The 27,418-nt window shown below is 44.2% G+C and overlaps 1 long non-coding RNA gene, 1 other non-coding gene and 1 pseudogene across 4 annotated transcripts; 1 reads left to right on the forward strand and 2 right to left on the reverse strand.

The window, feature by feature from the left end:
* Window positions 1–2,197: 2,197 nt before the first annotated feature.
* Window positions 2,198–26,380, reverse strand: LOC114628670. 3 transcript variants are annotated; one of them, XR_003712506.1, is made up of 4 exons: window positions 26,309–26,350; window positions 24,522–24,592; window positions 22,577–22,715; window positions 2,198–2,584 (listed from the first exon to the last, which is right to left on the reverse strand). It is a non-coding gene; the product is annotated as an uncharacterized LOC114628670 (long non-coding RNA). The 3 variants fall into 3 exon arrangements; XR_003712505.1 differs by lacking the exons at window positions 24,522–24,592; window positions 26,309–26,350 and adding an exon at window positions 26,065–26,255 and having other exon boundaries at window positions 2,201–2,584; XR_003712504.1 differs by lacking the exon at window positions 24,522–24,592 and having other exon boundaries at window positions 2,202–2,584; window positions 26,309–26,380.
* LOC114628691 lies at window positions 11,335–11,449 on the forward strand (annotated as a pseudogene).
* LOC114628694 lies at window positions 12,185–12,322 on the reverse strand. The gene has a single exon (XR_003712515.1). It is a non-coding gene; the product is annotated as a small nucleolar RNA SNORA48 (small nucleolar RNA).
* Window positions 26,381–27,418: the final 1,038 nt, after the last annotated feature.

A 27,418-nucleotide genomic window follows, 5' to 3' on the forward strand; every position in this document is an offset into this window, starting at 1 on the left:
GCTAGGCAGACTGCACTATGCTTTCAGGGCTGCTGTCATTTCTGAAGGAAGTCCAGCAGTGCCATTCACTGGGCTCACCCGAAGGAGGGGCAGATGAGTAAAGGACAGATGCACTTCTACCCATCCCTGGGAGATCTCCAAAGCAAACAGCAAAGGTCCCCAGCGCAGGCGGGGTGGGGACTGTGTGTAGACTAGCGGCCAGCATACCTGAAGCTAGACCTGTTCAGCTGGCTTCTTAATCATCCTACGGGTCAGAAGCTTGGGCCCTTCTGGTTTCCTCATCCCATTTTGTCCTGTCCTGACCAAAAACGAGGAGTCATACTGGTGTACAGACAGCTTCTAGAAAATGATCTCCTAGATTCTATATGAGCTTCACTTCCTAGAGACACCTAATAAAAGGGAGGAAATTTTAACTGGGATAAGGAGTGACGGAAGTGAGAACAGGGTGGAAGGATTCCACTCCCACTTCTTGAAAAAGCTGATCCAGGAGGCAGGAGGGCCGAGGGAAGAGGCCAACCTCGACCTATGGCTGCACACAGTCCTCAGCACTGCAGATTTGCCTGGGCTGTAAATCATGCCCTAGGCTGACAGAAACTGGAATCTAGAACATTCTGGACTTTTAGTCAGTGTTCTACAAGGACAAGGTCATGTAGCTTAAATACACAAAACAGAAGACAAACTTTGAGATCAGTCTGTCTGAAAAGTCATTCTGTAATCCTGTCATGGCAGGAAGGACCACATGGATGCTCCTCTTAGCAGATGCTAGTGGACAGCAGCCTAAACTGGCAGCATCACAGGGGTGTCTGTCTCTGAAGTGGTCACCTGAGACTATCCCAGCACTTGGATGGCCTCCTCCTAAGGCCTTAAGTGGAGCAGACTGTAAGCACACTCACTGAAGCACAGGAAAGCACAATGCACACTGTGCTCACATGGGGTCTCCTCAGCTACATTTTGTTTCCTTCAGAGAGGCCTGGTATTGAGAGAGCAAGTGCAGATAATACAATGCCCTGCGTGCCCTCGTGTCCCGCACCCGCAGTGCACCATTCCAATGTAGCCAGCTGTCACTTTACAAGGACTTTAAAATTTGTTCTTCTCGAGCTAGGTGTGGTATGGTGAAACATGCCTGTAATCTCAGCACCAGGATAGCAGAGGCCAGAGGACTGTCACAAGTTCAAGGCCAACCTGCTCTGCTCTATATAGCAGGTTCTTAGCCAGCCAGGACTTCACAGAAAGACCTTGTCTGAAAAAAGTGAAAAATAAAAAATAAACAAACTGTTCCTCATAGCTGAGATCTAAACAGCTGCTAACCACCCTATTTATAGTAGCTGGGTAAGGCCAGAGGCTTGACCAATGGCATAGGGCCTGGCATAGCTATGCTTTAAAAAGTCCAAAGCGCCAACAGCAGACACGAGCGTCACCCTCAGAGACCTTGCCTACCAGCATAGTCTCAGGGGACAAGGGAGCCCAAGGCCTCTCCAGCTCCCCTGGCACATTACAGACCTGTCTGCTCCTTCGTGCTCCTGTAACATCCACCTTCCCACACCTTTTACCACTTTTCTGCCCCGACTTGCCGGTGCATCTGTAATATTCGTATGACCCACACATTCTCCCGCGGCCGTAGCTTTAGGATTGAGTCAAACCTGGGTTTGGCTCTTGGCTCTGCAGCTGCTGCAGCAAGTCCTAGATCTAGTCACGGTGCCTTGACTCGCAGCGGTGAGAGCACTGTGAGCGTGCTGGTAACTGTCCCTCCCCACCACATCTGTTAGGAACGCACTACTGAGGTAGCACTGTACTGAGGCAAGAGTTGCAGCCCAGGGCTCAAGCTTCCTTCCTGGAGCCACAGGGAGCTGCTATGCTGTACAGGGCAAAAACTAAAGGAAGAGGGCAGGACGCTCTACGTGGCAGGTCTGACGTGAGCCTCCGCCTGGGCTGCGGGAATCAGTGACAGAGCTCCTGCAAAGGAAAGGGCTGAGACTGCATCCAGCACACTTTCCCTGAGGTATCACTGAAGGGCAGCGGCACTGAGCTGGAAGGCTGGGTGAGGGAGGCAGGGTCTTCATGGATCTGACCTCTGACCCTCCTAATGGGGAAGAGGAAAAGAAAGAAAGCCAGTGTCAAGCCCCCAAAATAAAGGCCAGTATATCAACCGAACCCAGGAGAGAGTCAAAACACCTTTTCACCTACTTCTCCGTATCTGAAAATCCCTCTTTCAACAGGCAGCTGAGCTGAGGAAAGCCAGTGCTTTTCCAAGGGTGGTCTCTTCACTTGCTTTTATCCCCCACACAGACTTTCTCATTGTTCACATGCCCTTTTCCAACTGGACCACGGACAGTCCTTCTGCATGGCCAGTGATGCCTGTGAAGCCTGCTGATTCCACTCCCGGCATCACAGACCCCATGACTTACCTCTGCCGAGTCCGGAGGTGGCACCAGTCACCACCACTACAGCATTCCTCAGATAAGCTTTGGAGCGGATCCGCTGTAGCAGCCGGAAGAGGCTGAAAATCCCCAGGCAGCCAAACAGCAGGGGCAGGATGGTTGTCTGGGTGACCAAGTCCATGACCCCCTCCTTCAGCATACCCTTCCTGGAAGAACCAAACCAAATCACTAGGGACTAAGTAGGAGAACTGGGGATTAGCCAAAGCTCCTTCTCTAAGTTAGCAGATCCCATTCCTGACTCTCCATACAATGAACTAGGCCCAGGATGGGAGGGGACTGGTGCTCAACCCAGCTAAGTTGAGTACTTGGGGAAATTTTCTTCTCACTACAATCCCAGCTTCTTGTACCAGGCAAGCCTCAGCTCAGAACAACCCTGCCTTGTCCAAATGGCTGATCACTTCCCAGACAACAGGAAGGTGGGTGGGTAGGGCCCCTGCTCAGGGAAGGACATCAGATCTTAGCATCTGGGACGAGGACTGGAAACCACTCTGCATTCCCTCTCATGGGCCTCTAAAGACCACAGCCAACAGAGTCTCAGCTGCATTTTAAAGGTGGAACTGAGCCACAGCTGCACCCAAGCCACAAGGGCAAAGCATCAGGAGTGATTCAGAGGCTCCAGAAACTTACAGACCCTAAACGTAGTTCAGCACCAATGCAGAGCCTGAAGAATTATCTTCCATCTAGCCTGGTAGGTACAACTCCCACCCCTCACTTCCAACTGAGGCCTCTGAACTCTTCACTCAGGTCTGTTAACCGGAAGGATGAATTCTCTTTGTACATGATCTCAGTCCTCAGAAAGTCACTTCACAACAAACAAATTCTAAAAAAGACCTCAGGAATGCTGGGTTTTACCACATGGAAACAACTCACTAAATAAATAGGATTCAATGAAGTTTAATTTTTATACCTGCATAATTAAACTAACAAACATGACAAAATTTGTCACATACACAAAAAAAGTCTCATGTGTGTAACAGAAAATGTCTCAAGGCCAGTGTTGCAGCGAGCAGGTAGACAGGTACCAAGCTGGCCCATCCAGCAGGAAGCAGGAAAAGAGCAGAGCTTCTCAGCAAGAGCCCCGAGGAAACAGGAAAGCTCACAGTACTTTATCATGAAGCGTCATTAAGCTTGAGCCAACCACCTATGACATGAAAAGAGAAAAGGCCTGCACACTCCTGAGATTCCTTACAACATCTCAGGCCAGACTTGGGCAGGTTGACTAAGAATGCCCCCCATAGGCTCTTGGCTGAATAATTGGTGGAACCATTTGGAGTGAATTAGGAGATATGGCCTTATTGGGGGAGGTGTGTCAGTGAGGGCCTACTTAAGGATCACGAGGTGAGATCTCAGCTGTCCTGCTGCTAAGTTCTAGCCCTTTGGAACCTCGAGCCCAATTAAATGGTTTCTTTTGAAAGTTGCTTTGGTCACGGTGCTTTGTCCCAGTTCAGTTACTAATACTGAAGCTGGTAGGAGGGAGTGGGCTACTGCCATGAACTCCCTCACCGTGCTGTGTTTTGGAGATATGTGGAAAACTTTGGGATGTCAGACTAGGAAAGCAGTTGAACACTGTAAGCAGAGCTTAGTGCGCCATCCTAGTCAAAGCTTTGGAAGACAGTAGCAGTGCTGGGAGCTACTGCCCAGCTCAAGCATCTTCAGAAGGGAACGACATTCACAGCTGGACTAAAGACCATTCTTGTGATATTTTGGCACATAATGTGGCTTTAGAATTTATCTAAGGTGGTTGAGTTCAAAGCCAGCCTGTTCTACAGAGTTCCGGGACAACCAGAGCTGCACAGAGAAACCCTGTCTTGAAAACAAAAAAAGCCGGGCGGTGGTGGCGCATGCCTTTAATCCCAGCACTTAGGAGGCAGAGGCAGGCGGATTTCTGAGTTCGAGGCCAGCCTGGTCTACAGAGTGAGTTCCAGGACAGGCAGGACTATACAGAGAAACCCTGTCTCAAAAAACAAAAAACAAAAAACAAAAAAAAAAAGGGAAGGAAGGAAGGAAGGAAAAGAACTTGCCTAAGGCTAAATTAAAAACTAATGGACAGCTTTCTTTGGTGGAGGAGATTTACAGGCAATCTAATATTGACTCTGTCCTGCAGTTCTTAGTAACTACCCTTATGCAGGTCTACAATAAAACAGAGCAAGAGCAGGAAATATAGAACGTACAGTGTGAAGAGAAAAAGGGCACCAGGGAATGGAATGTAGAAGTCAAGAGCTATGCTGAAAGGGATGAGGACATCTAGGAAGCCTGCTGTGGGTTACCGGAGGGGTGCCCTCAGATCAAGACCCCACCCACCTGAACTTCCATCTTGTGAAAAAAGGAGGCCTGGGGAATTTTCTGTTCCTAAAAAGTAACAAAGGAAGCAGTGGTAGTACACACCTTTAATTCCAGCACTCAGGAGGCAGAGAGGTAGGTGGATCTCTGAGTTCTGGGCCAATCTGGTCTATACAGTGAGGGTCAGGACAGCCAGGGCGGGCTACACAGAGAAACTCTGTCTCAAAAAGTCAAAAATCGGGGGGGGGGGGGGGTTTGTTGTGGGGGTTTGGGGTGGGGTGGGTGGGACAGACAGAGAGAGAGAATAAAGAAAGAAAAAAGGAAAGAAAGAGCAAAAGAAAGAAGGAAGGAAGGAAGGAAGGGAAGGAAGGAAGGAAGGAAGGAAGGAAAGAGAAAAAAAGAATGAATAAAAGAGCAGCAAAGGAAAAAAAGGAAAAGCTTCTTCAACTCCAGGGAGCCAGGCTCCACCCCAAGCAGTCAGCTAGTCATGGCAGTGTCTTCCATGTGGTTTTGGCTTGAGTCCTCGAGAATACACCAGCAAAGGGGCAGGGCTATGGCACCTTCTTGAAATAAAGGACATGCTGAAGCCAGGCATGTGGCAGAAGAGTCCCTACAGGCCACTATGTGAAGCTGTGAGGGTGAAGCCTACTACACTGGAGATCCTAAGATGTTAGAGATGCCAGCATCATGAGCCATCTGTGAAGGACAGCTGCACCCTGGGAGTGGGATTAGCCCAAGGGAGAGAGAAGCATACTGCAAGCAGCAAAGCCAGAAGTGTGGAGGCATCCAAGCCCTTGGTCATCAGACACAGAGCTACCGGATTTGGAGTTTGCCCTGCTGGGTTTCCATCTTGCTTTGGCCTAGTATTTCCTCACTGTGTCCCATTCCTCTTTTTTGGAATAGTGACACATAGTTAGAGATACGTAACTTGCTTTTTTTAAAAAATTTTATTTTATAGGGGGTTACAATGAAGAGATTAATCAACCTCTTACCTTGAGTCTCAGAAGAGACTTTGGACTTTTAAACTACTGAGGCATTGAGCCCAACCTTTGAAGTTGGATTAAATGCATTTTGTATTAAGATATGGCTACAGGGGCTGGAGAGATGGCTCAGCAGTTGGGAGCACTGACTGCTCTTCCAGAGGTCCTGAGTTCAATTCCCAGCAACCACATGGTGGCTCACAACCATCTGTAATGGGATCTGATGCCCTCTTCTGGTGTGTCTGAAGACAGCTACAGTGTACTCATATAAATAAAATAAATAAATCTTTAAAAAAAAAAAAAAAAAAAGATATGGCTACAGACCTACAGGGCCAGGGAATAGAACGTGGAGGCTTGAATGAGAATGGCCCCCATAGATTCATGTTTGGGAACTGTTTGGGCAAAATTAGCCATGGCCTTGTTGAGAAGGTGTGTCACTGGGGCAGGCTTTTGTGTTGTTCCCCATGTGTGTTTGTTCTGTTTCCTACTGCAGATGGAGATGCAAGCACTCGGCTGTTCCTGCTGCCATGCCTTTGCTCTGCCATTGTGGGCTCTGTTCTCTGGAACTGTAAGCCCAATTAAAATGCTTTCCTTTATAAGTTGCCTTGGTCATGATGTTTTGTCACAGCACTAGAGATGGAACTATGATACAGTCCACCTAGAACAAACATTGTGCAGGACTATGAGGACCCATCCTCAGTCCATGCCACAGTCTGTGAGGAGTATCCACTGCTGCACTCATTTGGTCTGTCAAGGATGTCAGAGGCAGACACACAATAAATTAAACATCAGGGCCAACTCTCCACACTAACTCAGTATAACCATCATGGGAAAAAAACATTCACAGAGTAAGCCATTTTACTGATGAACTGGGCTCAATTATGACATAATCTTCCTAAATAGGTGAAAATGTTCATACAGTCTGTGCTGGATAGTTTTAAGGAAGGAACTTCAACTGACAAAATGTCTCCATTGGATCCAGTTGTAAGGCATTTTCTTAATTAGTGATTTATGGGGGAAGAGTCCAGTGCATTGTGGGTGATGCCAACCCTGGGCAAGTGTTCCTGGGTTCTATAAGAAAGCAGGCTGAGCAAGCCAGGGGAAACGAGCTAGTAAGGAGAGCCCCTCCATGCCCTCTGCATCAGCTCCTGCCTCCAGGTTCCTGCCCTGACTTCCTTCAATGATGGACTATCATGTGGACGTGTAACCCAAGTAAACCCTTTCCTCCCCAAGTTGCTTTTGGTCATGGTATTTCATCACAGTGATAATAACCCTAACTAAGACACGTTCATTTTTCCAATACTCAAATACCAATTCTACGCTGCAGTACATATAAGCACACCTATGGACCCCCAGGCTGCTTAGACCTTCCAGGCTTCTCTGGAAGAGCTGGATGACTAGGCCAAGAAAGATACATATGGGTAATCCTACTGAAAAGTTGAAGAGAATTTTATGTCAGACAGTCATATTTCCAGATTAGGAAATAAATCTTCTATATAAAGCAAGGTCGAAGATAAGTCTGTTTTCTTTCAAAATGACATATAAGAAGGCTTTAATTCATTTATAAACTATGAATTTTTCATCCAAATGCTTATTAGTTTCTAGTTCAGGGTGTGGTCAAATCATGGACCAAGAAGGCAAGAGTGACAGTATACAAAGGAGTCAGATCCCAGCACTCAGGAGGCAGAGGCAGTGGGATCTCTGTGAGTCTGAGTCCAGCCTGGTCTACATAGTGAGAGCCTGTCTCAAAAACAAAAACAAAACAAAAAACACCCAACCCAACCCAACAACAGTATAGGGATGAGGGACTTTCTTTGCTCGCTCACATTTTCTAGATATCAACTGGTAGGAAAGGGGCTAGACTCTTCCCAGGGCTATCTGACAATAGAAGGAAGCAGGACAGGAAACAGGGAGAGACACAAGAAGGCTCCCTGGACAGGAAGTGCAGAGCACAGATCCTCCAGAGTGAGGATGTGTCACTTACCTGCCAGTGAGGGACCTAGCCTGACCTTGCACTAATGAGCTGTATAAATTGGCAGAAGGAAATGAAAGAACCAAGGTGCTCACAGGCTAAGGCTACCTGCTTATATATTCACTATGAGATTAGTAAATTCAGACCGACAAAAAGCGCACCTGGGCAAGCCCTTAAAGTGTTCCTCAGGCCAGGCAGCCAGAGTGGTGAGCCTTCATGTTCAGCTGCTCTCTTTCTCTCCCACTAAGAGCTGCTGTGGCAACAGCTTCAAGAATACTAACTCAGACATAAAACTATGTCACCCGTAATGATATTACTCTTTTCAATTACTTTGGCCAAAGTTCATCATTGTAAGTCAGAGATGGAATCTGTTCCAAGCCTCCTTTATTCTCTAAAGCAACGTTTTAAAATTCAAATCATCGGTAAGAACAGGCAGTTGTAATCTCATCAGAAACTATGCACAGAAAACAAACATCTAAATCTGAAAATCACAAGACAGGTCCTAAGAACTCTCCAGGGCATAGGGAGGAATTGGTCCAAGTCTGCAAAAAGGAAATCATGCAATACTGAGACACAAGACAAGCAAACGGGGCCAAAGGGCAGACAGGGCTCCAATGCAAGACTAAAATTGATCTGAAGAAATCTGAAAATTCCTATCTATCTTCCAAAAGTCTGAGCAGGGCCAGTTATAACGATGCACAGTTATAATGCTAGCACTCAGGACAAAAGCGGAAGGAATGGCCAGTAAGTACCAGACCAGAAAGTCAGAGAGGAGGAAGTGGGGGTAGAGGACACCAAGACCACCGGCCCATTCTTCAACCCCAACTCTGGTTAAAAATCAGCAACTAGAGAGCCCACCTGCTCTGCACCATCTGAAGTAAGAGAACCACCTGCTCTTCGGTCCCAGCTCCTAGCCACCTTTGCTGCTGAGTACTCGGAACTCGGAGACTTTGGCCTCAACCCCGAGTCACCTACTAGATCAGGGAGTCAGCGGTATGTGGCCTCACAACAAGTCTCCTCCCAGCTTTGTTTATAAAACACAGCCCGGTCTGAATAACCAACCAGCACAACACTCACAGCTGCTGTTGGTCTCTCTCCCTACAACTCTTATCTTTCTTTTCTCTCCGAAGCCTAGCATCCTGGTTGCCTGCCCTCCAATCTCCAGTCAAAAGGCTGCTGTTATTTGTACAACTATCTTTAACCCTCTCTTTTTAGTCTCCCTTTCACAAAACTCCTACAGCTCAGCCCTGCCTCTTTTCTGTCTACCACTCCTCCTGCATATACCCCTGCCTCTCCATGGCAGCCTGTTACTGATCACGAATCTCCCTGTGACGATAACCAGTACACTCGTACACACAGTACTGCTGGTGTCTCTTTACTCTCTAAAGCATTCAATGCTTAAGGAAGGAATGACTCATGTATTAGCAACTGGCGCTCCATTTTCATGGTGTGCTTACTGTGGACTACCAGTCTGAGGATAGAGCCTGGTGCCCTGCACAAGTATAAAAGAAAAGCATCACCTCACCCTACAACAGTCTGTCCTAAACACTAAAGTAGAATGGCAAGCTGAAATAAAAACTGCACATGAGGGGTGGAATCTGCCCTAGAGAAAGTGTATCCAATGCAACAAAGCCAGAAGGACAAAGCCATCTGTGGCTGTTTGAATGAAAATGGCCCCCATAGGCTCACAGATTTGAATAGCTGGTCACCACTCCTATTTGAAAGGATTAGGAAGTGTTACCTCGTTGGAGGAAGTGTGTTACTGAGGGTGGACTTTGAGGTTTTAAAAAGTCTATTCCAAGCCCAGAGTCTCTCTTCCTGCCCCTGCAGATCCAGATGTAGAACTCTGAACCACTTCTCCACTATATCTGTCTGTATGCCACCATGCTTCCTGCCATGATGATAACAGTCTGAAACTGTAAGCAAACCCCGATTAAGTGCTTTCTTTCATAGTCATGGTGTCTCTTCACAGCAATGGAAGAGAATAACTCAGAAGGAAGAAGCAGGTTATTTCTGTGATGGGCCTGACCATGCTGCTTCTTGGTGGAACGTGGAGTCTGAGTTCGGAAAGCAGATGAAAACTTTTATTAAGTGGTCTCATGAGCCATGCAAGTAGTAGAAGCATGGAAGACAACGGTGCTGAGCGCGATGCAGGTTTCAGGAGAGACTATTATTAAGTGGCCTGAACACCTGTTCTTGTGATACTCTGATGTCAAATGATGTAGCATCTCTGCCCTTGTCCAAAAAGTCTGGCTGAAGCAGAACTGAAGAGATTTTGATTAATAGCACTGGCAGAGGAGATTTTGAGGCAATCTAGTACTGACTGTCACCTGCTGGTCATTAGCGGTCACTCTTAGGCAGAGCTGTAATGAAAAGGAGCAAGCTGAGCAAAGAAAAATAAAAAATGTACACTTTCTGAGGAGAAAAGGAGCACCAGGAAACATAATGGAGATAAAAAATTTAAAGAAAAGCCTGATGCTAAGAGAGGGGTGACACCAGGGCAAGATCCCACCCAGCTAACCTCCTAATTTATAAAAAGGAATTCAGTAATTTTTATTTTACGTATATGAGCACACTGTAGCTGTCTTTAGACTCACCAGAAGAGGGCATCAGATCCCATTATTAATAGCTATGAGCTACCATGTGGTTACTGGGAACTGAACTCAGGACCTCTGGAAGAGCAGTCGGTCCTCCTAACCACTGAGCCATCTCTCCAGCCCCATGAAAAGGAATTAAAGAAAAGCTTGAGCAGTGACAGATACCATCAAAACCAAAAAGCTGGTGAAAATGTATTTGAACAAAGAGGCCAAGTTCCAGTCCCAGAAATTAGCAGTACTGGCCACATGGTTCTTCTGGCTTTAGAGTCAAGAATACAAGAAAGGGATCATGGAATCTCCCTCTAAGCCTAAGGAAAGATGCTGAGGCCAGGCATGTGTCAGAAGTGTACCTGCATGGAGGCCCAGAGAAGCTATTGCGTGAAGCTCTGAAGCTGAAGCCTGGACTGCACTGAAGATCCCAGGATGCTGGAGATGCTTAGGTCACTGTTTACCTGACAAGGGGAGCTGCTAACAGGGAGTGGGCTCAGCCCAAGAGAAAGAAGTACACTGCAGTCAACAAAGCTGAAAGGAGCTGGAGATCTGAAGAGCACTTTGATACCAAACCTGGGAGATTCAGGATTTAAAGTTTTTAGTCTTGCTCTCATCCAGTACATCCTCACTATTCTGTTTTCTCCCTTTTGGAATAGTAGTATATCCTTTGCCCTTGTATGTTGGAAGTATGTGATCTGCTTTTATATTTTGATTTTACAGAGGTTACAGTTAAGAGATTGCCTTTAGTCTCAAGAGACTTTGGACTTTAAGATTTATTTACTTATTTATTTTATATATATAAGTACACTGTTGCTGTCCTCAGACACACCAGAAGAGGGCTTTGGATCCCATTACAGATGGATGTGAGCCACCATGTGGTTGCTGGAAGAGCAGTCAATACTCTTAACCACTGAGCCATCTCTCTAGCCCTGAAGCTTTGGTCTTAAACAGTACTGAGACTGTGATAGACTGTGGGAACTTCTGAAGTTGTATTAAATACATTTTGTATTATGATGTATGGCTATAGGCTTATTGGGGCCAAGGAGTAGAACATGGTGGTTTGAAATGTCTGTCACAGCTTTGCGCAGTGGCAGTATCGTAGCCAATGAGGTTTATCCGAGGCACGATTATTGCTAATTGAAATGTCTGTCACAGGTTCACAGATCTGAATACTTGGTCACCACAGAGTGGTACTATTTGAAAGGATTAGGAAGTGTGGCCTTGTTAGAGGAAGTATGTCACTGAGGGCAACTCTGAGATTTCAAATAGCCCATTCTTAGCCCAGAGTCTCTCTTGCTGCTACCTGGGGATCCAGATGTGGAACTCTCAACTACTTCTCTAGCACCATGTCTGCCTGCACACCACCATACTACTCCCTGCCATGTTGACAATGAACTAAACCTCTAAAACAGTAAGCAAGCCCAAGTTAAATACTTCCTTTTCTAAGAGTTGCTGTAGTCATGGTGTCTCTTCATGAAAATAGAACACTGACTAAAACATTATCTGAGCACTTTGATATCAGACATAGAACTATAGGATTTGTAGTCTGCCCGGCTAGGTTTCCATCTTGCTTTGACCCAGGCTTTCCTCACTGTGCCCCATTCCTCTCTTTTGGAATGGTAACATTTTCTGTGACATTGTAAGTCTGATGTATGTAATTTGCTTTTTGATTTTATAGGGGTTATGATTAAGAGATTGCCTTGAGCCTCAGAAGAAAATTTGGAAATTGGTTCTTTTGTTTTGTTTTTTGTTTTTCGAGACAGGGTTTTTCTGTGTAGCTCTGGCTGTCCTGGAACTCACTCTGTAGACCAGGCTGGCCTCGAACTCAGAAATCCGCCTGCCTCTGCCTATTAAGTGCTGGGATTAAAGGCATGCACTACTGATGTCAGCACCCAGTTTTCTGTTTCGTTTTGTTTTGTTTTTTTAAAATGTGCCCTAGGCGTGAAACAGCTTTGGCCACCAAGCCAAGCATCAAGCTAGGATGAAAGGACTGCCATCTGCTCTGCACCTGACTGACATAAGAACACCAACAACAAGGTGTCTCTCTGCCCATTGCCAAGAGTTGAGACTCTGAACTTTTTTTTTTTTTTTTTTTTTTGGTTTTTCGAGACAGGGTTTCTCTGTGTAGCCCTGGCTGTCCTGGAACTCACTCTGTAGACCAGGCTGGCCTCGAACTCAGAAATCCGCCTGCCTCTGCCTCCCAAGTGCTGGCATTAAAGGCGTGCGCCACCACTGCCCGGTGAGACTCTGGACTTTTAAACAGTATTGAGACAGTGAAAGACTATGAGGGCTTTTGCAGTTGCATTAAATGCATCTTGTATTATGATATGGCTCCAAGCCTATGGGGCCAGGGAGCAGAATGTTATGGGTTGAATGAGAATGGCCTGTACTGGTTCGTTCATTTGAACACTTGGCCCCCAGTTGGTGGAACTGTTGGGAAAGGATTGGGAGGAGTGGGCTTCCTGGAGGAGATGTGTCACTGGAGGTGGGCTTTGAGGTTTCAAAGTTGAAGCTATTCCCAGTTAGCTCTCTGCTTCTTGTGTGGATCAGGATATAAGCTCTCAGATACTACTCCAGAGACAGCCTGCCTTCCTGCTGCCATGTTCCCCACCACCTTCATGGTGCCATTGACACACCCTCTGAAACTGCAGGCCCCCAATAAACTCTCTTAGCAATAGAAAAGTAACTAAGACACCACACTAACATATCAACTATCATAAATGAAGGATTAACAACAACGTTCCATGACAAAAGCTAAAGGGACTAAAGACCACCAAGCCAGTCCTACAGACGATATTGGATGAGAAAAACAATTACATCCAAGAGGCTACAGAGAAAAATTAACAAGGCTAAGACAGTTGTTAAACAGAAGAAGACTAAGAAAACATCAAAAGCAAACAATAAACAGCAAAATGACAGGATGCAAAGATAACACCTTTCAAGAATAACAGAATGTTAACTGTCAGTTCTCATATAAAGATGCAAACCCACATATTGGATTAGAAAACAGAATCCAGGGCTGGAGAGATGGCTCAGTAGTTAAGAGCACTGACTGTTCTTACAGAGGGCCTGAGTTCAATTCCCAGCAACTACATGGGCTCACAACCATCTGTAATGGGATCCGATGCCCTCTTCTGCTGTGTCTGAAGAGAGCAACAGTGTAATGTTAGAGAGAGAGAGAGAGAGAGAGAGACAGAGAGAGAGAGACAGAGAGAGAGAGACAGAGAGACACAGAGAGAGAGACAGAGAGAGAGACAGAGAGAGAGACAGAATCCTTCCTTTTGTTGCCCCTAAGAAACAAACTTCATATCAAGAACAGACAGTATCCTAGAGTGAAAGATAGAACTCTAGTTACTTTCCTGTTGCTATAATAAACACCATGACCCTATGAAACTTAGGGAAAGAAAGGGCTTTTCAGGTTACACTTACAGATAATAGTCTGAAGGACGTCAGAGCAGGAACTGAAAGTAGGAACCTAGAACAGATACCAGGCAGGAAGGCTGCTTACTGGATCCCTCTGAGTCTCTCGTATACAACCTAGACCTACCTAGTGACACCCACAGAAATGGTCCCACTTCCACATCAATTAGCAGTCATGACAATTCCCTACAGACTGGCCCACAGGCCAATCTGACCAAAGCAATTCTTCAATTGAGATGCTCCCCCTAGTTGACAGGGGATGTCAAGTTGACACCTCAAGCTATAACTAGAACAGATGGGGAAGATCTTCTTCCAAAGAAATGCAACCAAAACCAAGCAGGTGCCGCTATTCTGATAATCTGATAAATAGACTACGAATCATATCCAGTCAGAAAAGGTAAAAACAGTTACTTCATACTGCTCAAGGCAGCAATATATCAAGAGAAAATTATAGTTCTAAATATATAAACCAACTGATTAATCCCAATACACTAACAGTCAGTGACTTTAAAATCTCCACTCTCATCATTAGACAGAGTAACCCAACAAAACACAAACAGTGAAACAAGGGGCTGGTGAGATGGCTCAGTGGTTAAGAATATTGACTGCTCTTCCAGAGGTCCTGAGTTCAAATTCCAGCAACCACATGGTGGCTCACAACCATCTGTAATGGGATCCGATGCCCTCTTCTGGTGTGTCTGAAGACAGCTACAGTGTACTCATACATAAAATAAATAAATCTTAAAAAAAAAACAAATAAACAGTGAAACAATATAATTAAATGGCACCATAAATCAAATGAACCTAACAGACACCCACAGGACATTTTACCCAATACACAATTTTTCTCAATAGTTCATGGACCTTTCTCTAAAATATATCACTTATTCGGACACAAAGCAGTCCACAACAAATACCAGAAAACTGAAAGAATTCCTTCTATTCTTCTTGACTACACTGGGATAATCAGGGGCTGAGAGATGGCTCAGCAGTTAAGAGCATTTACTGCTCTTGCAGAAGACCCAGGTTCAGTTCTCAGCACCCACCTGATGCTCACAACTCTAGTTCCAAGGGATCTTATATTCTCTTCTGACTCCCACAGGCTCCTGAATGCATGTGGAGCACATAAAATAAATATTTTTAACCAGTAGCAAGAGAAATTACAGAAAACAGACAAACTTGTGGAGATTAAACAACACACTATTCTTGGGAAGCAGAGGCAGGCAGAACTCTGTGAGTTTCAGGCTTGCCTGGTTTCATGGAGTTCCAAGCTAGCAGGGCTACACAGGGAGACCTTACCTACAAAAATAAATTAAAATGAAAAACCACTCTGGAAAGATGAGTCACTGAAAAAAGCTAGACGGAAATCAGAATATTCTTACACTTGAACAAAAATAAAGACGTACCCTCTTCTGGTCTTTATGAGCACCTGCACACACACACATACACACACACACACACACACACACACACACACACGCACACACACGCACACAGAGTAAGTATACATACACACACATACACGCACAACATACACAGTAAACACACACATACTTATATATACATACAGCAAGCACACACACACAAATTAAAAAAAAATTAAATCATGGAGATCTCAACCTAATGATGCAGCTTAAGTCATTTAAAAAACTAGAACAAAACACAAATGAATAGACAGAAAGAAATAATGTTGACAGAAGTTAATGAAAAAAAAAAACAGAAAAACACAAGATGGAACACAAGATGGATGGAGATTTGAAAAGATAAACAAGACTGACAAATTCTTAACCAAATTAGCCCCCACAAAAAAACAGCAAAAAGGCCCCAAATTAGTAAAATTAGAAATGAAAATATTATAACAGATACCAAAGAAATACAGAAAAATCATGAACATATACCTTAATTTTTTTTTTATTTCACTGAACTGGAAAGTATCAATGAAACAGATAAATTTCTAGATGCATAAAACCTACCAAAATTAAACCAAGATGAAATAATTTTAAAAGGCCTGTAACAAGCAACGAGACCTAAAGCAGTAATTATAAATCTGTTAACTAAAACAGCACAAAACCAAAGGGATTCAGCACAGAATTCTAGCAGAGGTTCAAAGGACTAACATCAATACTTCTCAAATCATTCCACAAAATAGAAAAGAAACACTTCTACTCTTTAACAAAGCCTTATTATCACATGACCAAACAGAACTATAGACCAATCTTTCTGATAGACATGAACACAAAAAAATAATAAAATCTTGCAAATTTAATAAGGCAAAGGTACCCACTTTCCCCAGTCCTGTTCAGTAGAGGGCTTGAAGTCTTACCTAGGGTGATAAGGAAATAAAAGGGCCACAAGCAGCAGAGGATGAGGGCAAAGTGTCCCTGTTTACAGATGGCAAGATTCTACACACAAGAGCCCCCAAAGACTATCAGCCGACTCTGAGAGCCAAAAGCACTTTCAACAAAGCTGCAAGTCACAGAACCAACATACAAAAGTCAGTGATCTTCCAATATATCATTGGTAAACATACCGACAGGGAAATAATCCCATTTACACTGGACACACACACACACACACACACACAGAGAGAGAGAGAGAGAGAGAGAGAGAGAGAGAGACAGAGAGAGAGAGAGAGAGACAGAGAGAGAGACAAAGAGACAGAGACAGAGAGAGAGAGACCGACCAACCAATCAACCAATCTTACCCAAGGAAGAAAAAGAACTCTACAATGAGGACTTTAAAACACTGAAGAAAAGGTGAAGGTATTGGAAGAACAGGGCTAGAGCGGCTGGAGCACCTGGAGTAGATGGAGCAGCTGGAGAAGTTGGAGCAGTGATTCACTGGGTAAGAAGAGTACTTACTACTCTTGCAGAGGATCCAGGCTGGGTTCCCAAAACCCAGATGGTGGTTCACAACCACCTGTAACTCTAGTTCCAGGGGATTTGGTGCCCTCTTCTGACCTCCATGGACACCAACACACGTGTCTACATGCAGACAAAACATTTGTATACATAAAATACAAACAAATAAGTATAAAAAGAAAAAAGTAAAGTAAAGAATAGACTCTGAAGAATCTTGGTTTAAAAAAAAAAGGAAAGAAGATAAAAAAGAATACTGGTGGAGATATACCAGCACCCGATTTCAAGTTACACCACAGAGCTGTAGTAACATAAACAACATGGTATGGTCACAAAAATAAGTACACAAATCACTGGAATAAAATAGAGGGCCTGTATGTAAGTCTATGCAACTATTGCCACCTGAATTTTAACAAAGCAAAAACCATATTGGCTAAAAGAAAGCATCTTCAATAACTGGTGCTGGGAAAATGGGATATCTGCATTTAGACAAATGAGCCCCATCTTTGTCTCTTACCTTGCACAAGAATCAACGCCAAACGACCAAAAACTTCAATCGGAAGTTGAGTCTACACTTATTTATTTATTTATTTATTTATTTATTTATTTATTTATTGGTTTTTCCGAGACAAGGTTTCTCTGTGTAACCCTGGCTGTCCTGGAACCCACTCTGTAGACCAGAATGGCCTCGAACTCAGAAATCCACCTGCCTCTGCCTCCCAAGTGCTGGCATTAAAGGCGTGCGCCACCACCGCCCAGCAAGTCTACACTTACATATACAGACATATATAAGGACTTTCTAACTAGGATTCCAGGCACACAGGCAGTAAGACTATCAATCAGCAAATGAGACCTAGCAAAATTAAAAATCCTCTAGTCTACAAGGGAAATTGTTAACTATGTGAAAAGGCAGTCTACAGGATAGGAGGCAATCTTTGCCAACTATCCATCGGACAGAGGATTAGTGTCTAGAATACACAAAGAACTTAAGAACTAACAGAACAGGTCCCAGGACCTGTCGTTACAGGCAGCTATGAGCTGCCAATGAAGGTGCCTTAGCCCTTTTTTTTTGTTGTTTTTTTTTGTTTTTTGTTTTTTGAGATAGGGTTTCTCTGTGTAGCCCAGGCTGTCCTGGAACTCACTCTGTAGACCAGGCTGGCCTCAAACTCAGAAATCTGCCTGCCTCTGCCTCCCAAGTGCTAGGATTAAAGGCATGTACCACTACTGCCCAGCAAGAATAATCTTTTTAAAAAGGAATAAAGACACTCTTTCTAGCTCTTCTCTAAGAAGCAAGTTCAAGGCTACCAAGACAATCTTCTATCTCCATGCCAGTGTCAAAGTGCCTAAGAATCAGGGGCCACTGGGAGCTTGCTGGAACAAGGCACAGTGTGTTGTATTTGAGGCTGTCAGCCTGAGGGCACCACATCTGAAGGGATGCAGACTGATATCAGTAACAAAATGGGCAACAGGGCTAGAGGCTACTTCACACCAGTCCTAGGAAGAACAAGCACATGAAGTATCTCTGCTCTGCTCTCTAGTGAGCACATACCTACAGCAACCCTGCAAACAGGATCTGAGAGAGTTCAGTGGCAGCCCCTTGCAATGCAGCCACTGGGAGGCAGCCATCAAGGAGCACAGTGATCACAAGGCAGAGGACCAGAAGGAGGCTGACCAATTATTACAGTTCAAAGCCTCAACTGTTCACCCTTAATCCAAGGTGGACTATTAACATTACACACTTTGACATATGCTAATGTTGTTATATGACATTTTCCTCCAAATTTTAGCATTCCCTCTACAGAAGGGGAGGCTCATGAGCATTGGATGGTAAAGAAAATATCACATACAGGAGAACAGACACTCTCGAAGGTGTCTATGAAGCAGTATAAAAACAACTGCTGGGATGGAGACTCTGACCAACCACACTATGGAAAGAAAGATGTTCTGAGTATCCAGCTGCCTGCAGCCTGTTAAGAGCTCCAGGGCTGTAGTCGAAGAAGCTGTCACCCATGTCAGGGAGGGCCCACTGGGAGTGGGCTGGCCAAGAACCAGATTTGGAAACATAGGACCCAGAGCCACTGCTGCTTTGTGACTCTTGGATGTAAGTTACCTCTGAAAGAATGACATAGACACAACAAAACGGACATGTGCCACTTTAATTAGGTCAGGGATCCAGGTAGGAACCAAGCACAAACTCAGATTCAAAGATGGAGACAAAATAAAGCAACTAAGATATCTATGGCTGTATGTCCCAGACAGAGCTGCTCAACAGACAGTCACACAATATTCATCAAGGCCTACTGTGTGCTGCCTGGGCAGACACTGGGTCAGAACAAAACAACTGTCCTCAGAGATATGACAAAACAGTGGGACAGTTGAAGATGAATAACACGCATTATTTATACACAGAACATGCCAAGCAGCTAAGGACAAAAGTAAAGCCAACAGCAACAGGAAGTAATATTTTCTTAAAAACCTAAAGAAGTTTCTATAAATCCAGAGTTCCTGAGACAAAGCTGAGACTAAAGGCCGACTGACTGTTAGAACTTCAATGACATGGAGAAGGTGAGATGCTGAAGTCCAGAGCCCACATTACCACATTACCTTGGGCCATCGTTAGCCTGCTTAGCAGCCATTAACTCTACATCTCCGTTTGTGACCGAGCACCTTTGTGAACGTGAGATAAATGCGTTGGAATGTACGAACTCCTAGCTTCCACCAACCAAAAGGCTGAGAATGCTTCCCACAGCATCTGTGGCTCGAAGTTGAGATCCCCCACTTTTATGGAATCTGACTACCAGATATTTCCACCAATGTACCTGCAAAGTGACTGGAATTATGATTTCCTTTGTTGATACTGTAAAACCTCATGAAACTATTACCACGTATTTGGATTATATTTGGCTCCAGAATAAACTGCTTCTTATTCCCACTATGTTTCCTGAATTGACAGCTGAGAGATAAAAATTAAAATTGAATTTCACATTTTTTTCCAGTTATGTTCTGTCCATTTAAAACATTAGGCTCTTCATATTTCTTTTCTTCTTTCAGTTAACTAAGAACCAGAAGCCAGGGCTATATAAGAATGAACAAGACTATGGCCTATGGCCGATGGCAGGGAAGAAAGCCTGAGACAAGAAGGAAAGACCAGGGAAATACTGGGGGGTGGGGGTAGGGGATACAGGAAGGGAAAGGAATTTCTTGGGAGTCTGGTCAGCCAAGAATCAAGAATTCCAGCACAATTACCATTCCCTGTGAAGATGACAGCATCCCTTTACATACAGACGCTAAGAATGTTAAAATAGCAATGAGCTGAACACTAAGTACTATATACTGGATACTACTCCTATACTGGATATTTTCTGGGATCACAATTAAGACTATAACTTTTGTTTACAGTGAAATATCCAAACTCCTCATGCAGCCTTGGTAATCTAGGGTGTTACCCATTTAATGCACTGCAGGGCCCTTCTTAAAGATATAACTTCAAAACCCAGTGGCACCAACCCCCACTCCTGTTTTAAGTACATTAGCGTTAGACAGCCAATCTTCAGAAGTTTTCATCTTCTAACTGAAATACTATGCATACTAGATTGAAATTCTTCCCACCATTACACTACTTTCGATGGTGGAATTATACAGCATTTCTATGAATGGAATCCTAAAACAGGTGTTCTTTGGTGGCTGGCTTAGTTCACTCAGCATAACAGAATCCATTCTTTTTTTTTTTAAAGTTAAAAATTCCTTAATTTTTTATTCCTGGTACCACTACCACAATTTACAGGGCAATATACCTGATGTAATGAAAAGAACAAGACAAAGCTACAACAGATAAAAGACCTCAGGGATGTACATCTGATTGACACTACATTGCATTAATCAACAGCTGCACTTTCTGCAAACTGTGGCTCTGACCGTCCTCAACAGGAAGGCTTTCCTGTCTAAGCTGCAGTAACTTTTCTGACTATGGATCATGGTTCCTTCTGTGGCAGATTCTTTTTTTTTTTTTTTTTTTTTTTTTTTTTGAGACAGGGTTTCTCTGTGTGTAGCCCTGGCTGTCCTGGAACTCACTCTGTAGACCAGGCTAGCCTCGAACTCTTGAACTCAGAGATCCGCCTGCCTCTGCCTCCCAAGTGCTGGGATTAAAGGCGTGCGCCACCACCGCCCGGCTGTGGCAGATTCTTACAGTTCCTCTAATGCATTTGGGACAACTGTCTCAAAGTAAGCTGCAGCTTTCCTGATAACACCTCCCTCTCTCTCCTGCTGTAGCCGTTTGTTTTGTTTTAAAACCTTCTGCTACTATATCCACCACTTCCACCTCCAGATCCTCAGCCACCACCATAGGGACTGCCTACTCCTCCTCATGGGTCCATAATCTGATTGCTGCTGTCCACTATAATTTCCAAAGTCATTATAGTTGCCACCACCATAGTTACCGCCACCAAAATGCCCTCCTTCATTGTAACCATCATATCCTCCACCACCACCATATCCACCACCTTGGTTTCCACATCCCCGTCCACCACCTCCATAACCTCCTCTACTACTGTAACCAAGACCTCCACCAGAGTTGCCACCATCACCACCTCCATAACTACCTCTGCTCCACCACCTCCACCACTATAGCCTCCTCTTCCACCAAAGTTTCCTCCACGACCTCTCTGGGATCCAGCAGACTGCATCTCTTGTTTAGAAAGGACCTTTTCCATTTCACAATTATGCCCATTAATAGTGTGGTATTTCGGAACTACAGTTTTATCAACTGTGTCAGGATCATCAAAAGTTACAAAAGCAAATCCTCTCTCTTTCCCACTCTGCCTGTCTTCCACCACTTCTATGGTTTCAGTCTTGCCATACTTTTCAAAGGAGTCTCTCAGATTATGTTCTTCCGTATCCTCTTTAATACCACCAACAAAAATTTTCTTCACCGTTAAATGGGCACTGGGCTTTACAGAATCCTCTCTAGAAACAGCTCTCTTTGGTTCCACCACACATTCATCAACCTTGTGTGACCGAACACACAGTGCAGCATCCACCTCTTCAACACAAGAGCAGGTCACTCACACTCACACACACACACACACACACACACACACACACACCTCTGGAACGCTTTGTTTGGGGATCTCTCATTATCACACAGTCTGTAAGTGTGCCCCATTTCTCAAAATGTTCTCTGAAGCTATCATCGGTGGTTCCAAAGCTCAGACCACCAATAATCAGCTTCCTCAGCTGCTCTGGTTCCTTTGGATCATGGTCCTCCATTTTGAGACTGGACTTGCCTCTTCCAACTCGAGTTCAATATGGGGACATGGTCCATTCTTAGGCAAGATCTCACTATGTAGCCCTGACTGTCCTGGAACTCACTGTGCAGATAGATCAGGCTGGCCTTAAACTCAGATCTGCCTGCCTCTGCCTCCCAAGTGCTGGGATTAAAGGTGTGCGCCACTATGCCCAATAGGTTTTCCTTTTTAAATGATCTATCATTTTCTATTATATACTACACTTTCTTTCTCTCAATTTTGGTTTTTCAGAACAGGGTTTCTCTGTGTAGCCCTCTTGTCCTGAACTATAGACTAAGCTGATTTCAAAGTCACAGAGATCCACCTGCCTCTGAGTGCTGGGATCAAAGGCATACACTAATACACTTTCCTTCCTTCCTTTTTTCTTCCTTCCTTTCTTTTCTTCTTTTTTTTTTGACAATCCCATGCATATAAGCAGTGTATTATGTTTGTATTTACCCTACTGCCTCCAACATTTTGCAGCTACCTTGCTTTTCTTTTACTTTATTATCAGAGAGTGTCTGTGCATGTGTGGGGTTAGGAGTTAAGCAAACAGTTGCACACAATGTTACATTTCCCACTCTGCTTCATAAACCTGCTTGCTTGTTTCTCTCACAAGGCCCTTTCATGCTAATAAACTACCAATTACTTGGCAAATTGTAGAGCATGTATTAAGAGGGAAAAACTGTATTTGCTAAGAATTGACAGTTCTAAAGAAGTAATGTTTTCATCACTGGACAAAATACCTGAGCAACTACCTTGAAGGAGGATTCATCTGGGTTTGTGGTTTCAGAGGTTCCTGTCCTCAACAGGCTGGTTCCACGTTTCTGGGCCTGAGGTAAGGCAGAACCTCACAGTGGAAGGGCACAGTAGAACAGGGCTCTTCACCTTAGTCTCCTGAAAGGTGAGCCAGAACACAGAAGTCAGAGCAAGACACGGCCCTAACACAGGCCTATCACATGCCCCACAGTGTACTGTATCCCAATAATCTATTCAAATTGCAGATCCATCCATCAACAATTAGTCCATGATTGATCTCTGGATTCACCTTCACAGACATGCCCCAAAGTGTGCTTGCTTAATCTATACATCTTTGACAACCAAGATTAAACATTACAGTAGTATCTTACACTGAAAAAAAAAAGTCGTACATTTAACCCTCTCAGTCCTTAGTCTCAGCTAAGAAGTATTTTCCCAAGAAAGCCTCCCCTGTATCCGTCCACTTCTTCCTCCCTCCACTTCCTCCCCCTGCAACTGACTCCATTATTCATTTCCCTAGAACTTTTTCCTGTTCTATATATCGTACAGCACAATCATAGTTAATATTTAGTCTTCATGATCTATTTACTATCTCCTAACAACTTCAGAACTCTTATCAATTTGATCATTTTTGATATCTCTAAATACCAAGCACACTGCTAGTATATAGTAGGTAGTCAATAAATATCTGTTAAACAGTGGAATAAGAGTTCGATAAAGAAGCACTTGCCTAAGCCAGGCAGTGGTGGCGCACACCTTTAATCCCAGCACTTGGGAGGCAGAGGCAGGTGGATTTCTGAGTTCGAGGCCAGCCTGGTCTACAGAGTGAGTTCCAGGACAGCCAGGGCTACACAGAGAAACCCTGTCTCGGGAAAAAAAAACTAAAAGATTACACAGTCTAAAGATGTGGCAATCTTGGTTTGTGCAAATACACAGTCAGATGTTTATGTGATGACAGCACTGTATCTAACTGCTAAGCTATACAGTATTTGCTTTGCTACAAGACTCTGAAACAGATTGGCTTATAAAGGTGAGAATGATCATGTACTCTCTCTCTCTCTCTTTTTTTTTTTTTTTTGGTTTTTCGAGACAGAGTTTCTCTGTGTAGTCCTGGCTGTGTCCTGGAACTCACTCTGTAGACCAGGCTGTCCTCGAACTCAGAAATCCGCCTGCCTCTTCCTCCCAAGTGCTGGGATTAAAGGCGTGCACCACCACTGCCCTGTCACATACTCTCTTAAGAACCATTCTGAGGGGGCTGGAGAGATGACTCAGAGGTTAAGAGCATGCTCTTCCAGAGGTCCTGAGTTCAATTCCCAGCAATGACACGGTAGCTCACAACCATCTCTAATGAGATCCAAAGCTCTCTTCTGGTGTGTCTGAAGACAGTACTCATATAATTAATAAATAAATAAATAAATAAATAAATAAATAAATAAATAAAATGTTAAAAGGAAGAAAACTCCTTCAAAAAAAAGAACCATTCTGGGTATGAGCAATCACATATTCACTCACCCAGCTTGTACTCATCTGGGTACAGCATTAGGTTCTTTAAGGTAGGAGAGTTCCAAGCCTGGGGTTTCAGAGCTACAAGACCTCACAGTCTTTGGCCAAAGACAAAGCCTTGTACCTTTAAGATAAATGCCCTGTTCCTTTTCTAGGCTTTCCTTCAGCCTCCCACTTTGTGACACCTCCTTCATCCTTCCACATCCTCCTTTGACGCAGCTGTGGGTCCCTCTTATCTTTTCTCCTTTAGACACATTATTTAGCTTTTCTGACCTTCAATTTTTTTCAACCATAAAAATAAAACTTGTCGGCTGGGTGGAGGTAGCACATGCCTTTAATCCCAACAATTGGGAGGCAGAGGTCTCTGAGTTCAAGACCAGCCTGGTCTACAGAAACCCTATCTTGGGAAAGACAAAACTTGTCAGTCACGGCAGTGCATACCTGCAGTTCCAGCACTGGGGAGGCTAAAGCTGAGGGATGAGCTTGATGCCAGCCTAGACTCCATAATGACACTGTGAAATAAGGAGGAAAAAAAGAAAAAGGGTCTAAGCTACATGTTCCTCTTAGATAGGCATATGTGTTACTAGCACATGGTAATTTTATTTTACTATTCTTACCAAATCTCTAATCTAAAACTCAGGAAAAAAATTTTGTTTACTTTTATTTTTATGTGCATTTATGTTGCCTATATGTACACATGTAAAAGTGTCAGATCTTGGAGTTATAGTTATTTGCTGCCATGTAGGTGCTGGGATTTGAACCTGGGTCCTCTGGAAGAGTGGTCAGTGTCCTTAACCACTGAGCCATCTCTCCAGCCCCCTCAGAAAAAAAACTGAGCAAAAATTCTTTCCAATATAGCAAGTAGTTTTTCAGTCTGTTCTCTACAAGAAAAAGAAAATACTACTTAACCTACTAATCCGTGTACTAAAATAAAAATAAGTGATCCCAAACAAACTCTAAATGTTGGAAAGGAAAAATTAAACAAACAAGGAAGAGCTACACAGAGAAACCCTGTCTCGAAAAAAAAAAAACAAAAAAAAAGGGGGGGCTGTTTGCCCCCTTCTCTCTTGATCTCTTGCTCCTCTCTTGCCTCTCTCTGTCCCCTCACCCCTTCCCCCATGCTAACACAGGTCCAATGTAGTTTGTGGATACCCACAGCAGAGACTCTTGTTAATCACTATACTGACATAGCCTGCACCGTGTGTTGCTCAGACAGGATGCATTCAAGCAAAGAGCATGCTGCCCTGGGACCCAAATGTTAAGATCAGCCCTAAGAAGCCACTGCTTGACCATGTGAGCATCCTGGATCCCAAAGATGAGATCCTGCCACCACCCCCATCTCAGAACAAAAAGGTGGGAAGTCAGAGCCATCTGACATATCCCAGCCAGTGTCTACAGGGTCTTAGCAGCTGCATCTGGAGGCTAGCTGTTGCTCTGTAAAAACATTTAATAAAATATCGCACAAAGAGAAAAAACCAAAACAAAATTAAATACCCACCTGAGAGACAGTGCAAGGTCGTGTTTGTGTAGAAAGGAGAATGTATTTACTCTCAAATCACTATGCTAAGGGCTAATGAACTGAAGAGAAATTTATGTGTACCATGTGTTGAGTACCTGCTACATGCAGCCATTAGATAAGCCCTTGCAAGTAAAATCTTATTTCGACTTCACTACTGCCATATTTCTAAAGTTTTAACTGAAGAAACGGTCGCTGAGTGTCTGAGACATCCGCCCAAAGTTGTACCCGCTAACCGGCGCAATTAGGGTTGGAAGAGTGTCTAATCTAAGAAAATTATTTTCATGGACGTTCCAAAGTCAGTATCTTGATCGCCCTTTCGAAAACCCAGATCTTCTAACCCTCCCCAGGCAGGGGTGCCACAGGCCCGGGAGCTCCAGCCCTGGGGTAACGCCGCAGTAGCCATACACACGCGACCTAGCCCGCTCTAGGCGGCGGTGCTCCTCGCAGACCCTGAAACGCACATACATAGACCAGGCGACCTCCACGATGAGCATGCCGGGCCAGCATTCCAGTCCCGGCGCCCGAACCCTGCTTCCTTCACAGTGGGGAGCCAAGGGGAACCGGAAGTCATCAGAGTCCACGGCCTCCCATAGCGTGTCCCGCCTCACTCAGTTACTTAAATCAAATGTACCGCGCGCCTCAGCTCTAGACAGGACACTGTCCTCCTCATTACCCCTCACCAAGAGGTTGCAACATCCCTAGCCTTTACCTAGAGGACGGAGAGACCATGATCAATCAACTTCATGCTCCCGCCTCGGAATTGACGCAAGGATTGCAGCTTGGCTCCATCCAATCACAATATTTGGGGAGCACATGCGCTTTGGAGATGGGCCCCCAACATGTAGGATTGCGCCTTTAAGGTCTGAGTGACGTCAGCCTGCTTAAGTCCTTTACCTTAAATCTTCCGAAGGGAAATTCTAAGTAGTGGTTTGGGTTCCATCGGTTTTCAGAGGAACTTAATTTGCTCTGCAAAGCATATTGCTGTTATCCTAGTATTTAGGGGATGAAGGGAGGCAGCTCCAAAATACAAGGTCCCTTACGGACTAGGCTACATGACACTGCCTCAAAAAAGCAAAAATAAATGCTACAGCAGTCAAGATTATTATTACTTTTTTTTTTTTTTTTTTTTTGGTTTTTCAAGACAGGGTTTCTCTGTGTAGCCCTGGCTGTCCTGGAACTCACTCGGTAGACCAGGCTGGCCTCGAACTCAGAAATCCGCCTGCCTCTGCCTCACAAGTGCTGGGACTAAAGGCATGCGCCACCACCGCCCGGCTTTTTTTTTTTTTTTCAAGATTATTATAAACAACGATGTGATGTTACAAAGATGGGGAGGGGAGCGTCTGCTTTTTTGAAAAGGAGGTTAGAAACAGACCTACAGGTAAGTAGTCACTTTTTCTTCCAACCAGTAGCCACGTTTAACACAACTAGGAACGGACCATTCTACCAATAGTGCTAAGAAGTGCTAAGTCTAGGAACTTTCTTTTTTCTTTTTCTTCTTTCCACCGCCCCCCAACCCCCGTGTTTTCTTTGTGTAGACTTGACGGTCTTGGAATTTGCGCTTTAGACCAGGCTGACCTCCAACTCACAGACATCTGCCTACCTCTGCTTCTGCCTCCCAAGTGCTATGAGTTCAAGATTAGCATGGTCTACATAGCGAATTTCAGGACAGCCAGGGTTACAGAGAGAGACCTTGTCTCAAAATAATAATTATAGCAACAACAACACAATTAAGAGTGTGAAAAAAACAATAAAATTTGTAATACATATAGCTGGAAATAAATAGATACAAAGTTTCCTCTTTTTTTTTTTTTTTTTTTTT

The sequence above is a fragment of the Grammomys surdaster genome, unplaced genomic scaffold (assembly GCF_004785775.1).
Source record: "Grammomys surdaster isolate TR1022 unplaced genomic scaffold, NIH_TR_1.0 270, whole genome shotgun sequence".
Taxonomy (NCBI): domain Eukaryota; kingdom Metazoa; phylum Chordata; class Mammalia; order Rodentia; family Muridae; genus Grammomys; species Grammomys surdaster.